The sequence below is a fragment of the Grammomys surdaster genome, unplaced genomic scaffold (assembly GCF_004785775.1).
Source record: "Grammomys surdaster isolate TR1022 unplaced genomic scaffold, NIH_TR_1.0 126271, whole genome shotgun sequence".
Lineage (NCBI taxonomy): Eukaryota > Metazoa > Chordata > Mammalia > Rodentia > Muridae > Grammomys > Grammomys surdaster.
In genome coordinates this window covers 761,155-766,007 of record NW_021621071.1, presented here as the reverse complement: position 1 = coordinate 766,007, position 4,853 = coordinate 761,155, and positions in this window count along the sequence as shown.

Sequence of the window (4,853 nt, the reverse complement as noted above, 5' to 3'; positions counted from 1 at the left end):
AGAGAGAGAGAGAGAGAGAGAGAGAGAGAGAGAGAGAGAGAGAGAGAAAAGACTGTTTCCTTGATGTGAGTTTCTTGTGATATACAGGGTGTCCCAAGAAAGCGGCATTCCATATGAAGTTTGGGACTTTGATGTAAAATTTAGCTTTACTTCTTGGTGCTATTGCCTCAGCCGGCAACAAATTTACAGAATCTCGGTTTTATCATCGATAAATATAAAAGATGTGGCTTAAGGAAGAATGCCATTTGTGAAGTGTTTCCTCTTGTGCTTCATCACTAGCAAGTCCTTAATAAATCTGAGCTGCCATTATTTCTATTGCTATCCACTTGAGACAGGGTCTCAGGTAGCCCACTCTGTCCTCAGACTCACCACGTGGTTAAGGACAACCTTAAGTTTCCTGTCCCCCTACCTTTCCCTCTAGAGATTATTGACACGTGCCAATATACACTAAATTCCCAGAGAGGCCCAGAACCCTACCAACTGAGACACTCTCCAGCTAATCCTCCCATTTTCCTAACTAATGTCTTCTTGGCTCCCCAGGAAGCAAGCTTTCTTTCTTTTTTTTTTTTTTTTTTTTGAGTATCTATCCCATGTGCAATCACCAAAGGTAGATGCTGATGTGGAAGACAGGAAGTGCATGCTGATAAGAGCCTGATATGGATATCTCCTCAGAGGCCTTCAAGAGTCAGACATATTCAGAGGCAGATGCTCACAACTAGCCATTGAACTGATCATGGGGTTCTCAATAGAGGAGTTAGAGTGAAGACTGAAGGAGCTGAAAGGATTTAAGGCACCATGAGGAGAGCAACAATACCAACCAACCACAGTTTCCAGGGTCTAAACCACCAGCCTGGGAGCACTTAGGGGGGGATCCAGGGCTTCAGCTCAATATGTAAAAGTGGAGGGCCCTGCTGGGCATAGGTGGAAGAAGAGAACCTTGACCTCATGTAGGCTGGATGCCCCAGGGGGTGGGAATTTTGAGGGTGGGGAGGTGGGAGTGGGGGGGGTAGATAGAGGTTACATCCACAGAGAAGAAGGAGGAGGGGCGAGGGGATTGGGGGTTCCGAGGGGGTGGTGGGGGATGGGGTAAGGGGACAACATAGGAAATGTAAATAAATCATCCAATAAAAAATAAATAAATAAAAAAAAAAAAGAAGCAAGCTTTCAAACTAGCCTTTTGTCAAATGGAGAGAGAGAGAGAGAGAGAGAGAGAGAGAGAGAGAGAGAGAGAGAGAGAAAGTGAAAAAGATTAAAAAAAAAGAAGAAGCACCTAAAATTCTTACCTTTGCTGTGAGGCTTTTGAAATTGAATAGCACAGCCTTACTGTGTCACAAAACGTGGGCTAGCTTGACCTTGAATGATATTGTCCTAGCTTTAGATATTCCTTCAGTGTTTCAGCAATCAATACCTGTCCTTAGATTATAGCCTTGTGAGCAAATTCATCTTTCTTTCTCCCCCCTCCTTTTTTTTTGATGAATAAATAAAGGACCTAGCACACCATTCGGGTGCAAATATTTCCCTCAATGCGTCTATATACCATCAGTACAGTGATCAGACAGTGCAGGGTTGGGAAACCCTCCTCAGAAGACAAAAACCAGTATCTGAGGAAAATGTAACTCATTAGCTGTACTCAGTTGCTTTTCATCAGGATTTCCTTAAATGAAGTGTGTGTTAATGAGGAATGGCATCCCACGTGACACTGAAGCAGATGTTCACATCCTTATGGACTTGGGCCATCGTCCCTTCGTTTTTTCGTGGCCTGCCTGTGCTGCTTTGTGGCTCCTTTTTCGTTTTTGAGTCTAAGCTCATTACGTTAATAGCTTAGCGCTTTCTCAGGCATGTTAGAAATAGACTGCAAGAACCCAGTGCGGTGCTTCCCTCCTTCCGCCCACTCTTCCCGACTGTAACATAATAATGGCAGTCCTCAGAAACAGCCCACAGGAAATCAGTATTTCTCAGTGGCTTGTGTGGGAAGTGCAGACTATTGTGTGTGAGTGTCACGGCCTACTGCTTGGCAGGAAGTCATTTTTTTGGAAAAGCTAACTGAACAAACAACTTCCATTGTCTACAGAGGTTCAAAGTCCCATGAAACTTCCTTATTGCTATCTCTAAACTAACTTGCGAGCTGTAGACACATTTTAACCCTTTTGTTCCTAGACTGACAGCTTTATTAAAGGGCCTTTCTCTCAGTAAGGCCCTTCAATAAATTAAGTAATAAATTAAGTAATAAAAAATTAAGCAACTGAGTACAGCTAATGAGTTGCATTTTCCTCAGATACTGGTTTTTGTCTTCTGAGGAGGGTTTCCCAACCCTGCACTGTCTGATCACTGGACTTGATGGTATATAGACGTATTGAGGGAAATATTTGCACCCGAATGGTGTGCTAGGTCCTTTATTTATTCATCAAAAAAAGCGGGGGGGGGGGGAGAAATAAAAAAAAACCCGATTTTATGATTGCATTTTATATATGTGGATTTTTTTTCATGCATGTTTGTCTATGTATCATCTGAGTTCCTGGGGTTCATGGAAGCCAGAGAGATTGCTTGGTCTCTTGAACTGGAGTTATAGATGCCTGTAAATTATACAATCCAGGTCCCCTGGAAGAGCAGCCAGCGCTCTTAACTGCTGAGCCATCTCTCCAGGCCTCCTCATTAATTTTTTTAATCCTATTTTGATTTTCCTTGGAGAACACAGAGAGGCAATCAATCCACGCGCACGCTCGTTGTCATGGGATGTTTCTTCCACACCTCGTGTCTGACTGTCTGTGGAGGATTGTGTAATTAGTGAGCAAGGGAAAACTATTGACAATGTGAGAGTCTCCCTTTGCTCCCCATCGCATTTCCTATCTCCGTGCAAGCTTACAGCTACAGCAAAAGAGTTTTTTAAAAGCTCGCTCAGAATATGTTAAAAGCTGGTAATCATGTTGATAGTCTTATTTATTAAAGTTCTAAGAGAAATGTAATTTTCCCTACTGGAGTGCAGCTGAGGAAAAACTTAACATTATAAATGAGCCTGGTGCTCATTAGACTGTGAGGGCAAAGACAGAAGAGGGTACATTTAACCCAAGGTTGATTGTTACCACAGTAAATATTTGAAGATATTTGAAAGGCGTTTATAGAAATGTAGCTGACCCGGAATTATGACATTTATCTTCATTCGCAAAGCCATTTGCAAAACTCTGTTTGGTTTTGAAACCCATTCTGTCTGAATTCAAGGTCCTGAGATTTCATTTAACAATGAAACTGATTGGCATAGATACTGTCTTAGTTTTTCTTATCCTGTTGTGATAACATCATCATCATCATCATCATCATCAACAACAACAACAAAAGCATCTTAAGAGATCAAGGGTTTGTTTTATCAGGCTGTAGTTACAGGTTGCAGTTCATCCTGGCAAGAAAATCAAAGTGTCAGAAACTTGAAGCAGCTGGTCACAATACATCAACAGTCAGAATAAGAGAGCCAAGAGCATGTGCATGTTAGTGTTCAGCTTACGTTCTCCAGTGTTACAAAGTCCAGCTCCTCCTGCCTAGGGAATGGTGCCGCCCACAGTATGCAGATCTTCCTATCTCCATGAACAGAATCAAGATAATTCCATTCTGGCATACTCAGAAGCCCACCTCACAGTTGAAAGTAGATTTTTTTGCCAAGCTGACAATTAAAAAAAGATATTGAATTTGTTTTCTCAGGTTTCTGTAAGAGAAGCATTTCTCACAGTCTTCCATGAATATCATAGACAGATCTCCTGTGTCTTATGCGGACAGCCCCTTTCACATGTTGCGACTGACGTTTCACAAGTTTATGAGGGCACTTGGTTGTTTCACAGGAAGAAAAATCTGGAATTTCCTTTCCTTTATTTTCCTTAATATCTTTCCCAGGAGAGTAGTTTTATTAGTGTTGAGGCAGAGTTCCTACCCTCTAATAACATTTAGACTCCGTATAGTTTTAGATATCTATGATGCCATTACTCGAGAAGTAAAACCTGGTTCCTAATATCTTGAACATAGATGAGTGCCCCATGATCCTCTGGGACTTGATTGCTACGATTGTCCAAATCATTTTAGTAGCTATAATTTAAGAGTTCATTTCCCCTCAATGATAGTAGTTGCTGTTATTTGTGTGGAGTGTGGATAGCGATTGTTTCTTTTTCTTTTGAGCCTAACAATCACACCATATTGGTACATATTCTTTATTACTTCATTCAACCTCAAAGCCCCACCCCTAAGTATAATCTCAGTGAAAATTAGGCATGTAGCAATATTGCATATGTCTACATTATAATGTAATTTCACCTGTAATTTGCTCTTGTAGCATGAACTGACTTTGAAGATATAAAACCTTCAACATAATTAATGGCGTTCAATATGTATGTTCATGGTGGGGAAGGAGATATTAACAAGTGCACTTTTAGCTACTTATTAAATGAAGTACACAGCAGGCATAGTGAAAAACATGTTCCCTCTTTTACCACGGTAAACTCATGAGACGAAAGAGTTGTTCAGGGTGGGTAAGAATGAACTGGAAGGACCATAAAAAGAGAGGCAAAAAGAATTAATCATTGACTGACTAGTGAGATTATGCAAAAAGTCCAATTAGCGTTGACTATTATTGCAGGATGAAAATGATCGGGGTAGAGTAGGAACTTAGATGATACAGGACAATATGGGCGGTAATGGTAACGTGTGTTTAAGATGTGAGGAGAGCAGGTAAGACTTCCTGGGAGAGGGGATGGCTAAGAAGGCAAGGGAATGAGAATGAGATAGGTAAATAAAATGGGGAAGTGAGGGGAGAGGGAGGGAAAGAGAGAGAGAGAGAGAGAGAGAGAGAGAGAGAGAGAGAGAGAGAGAGAGAG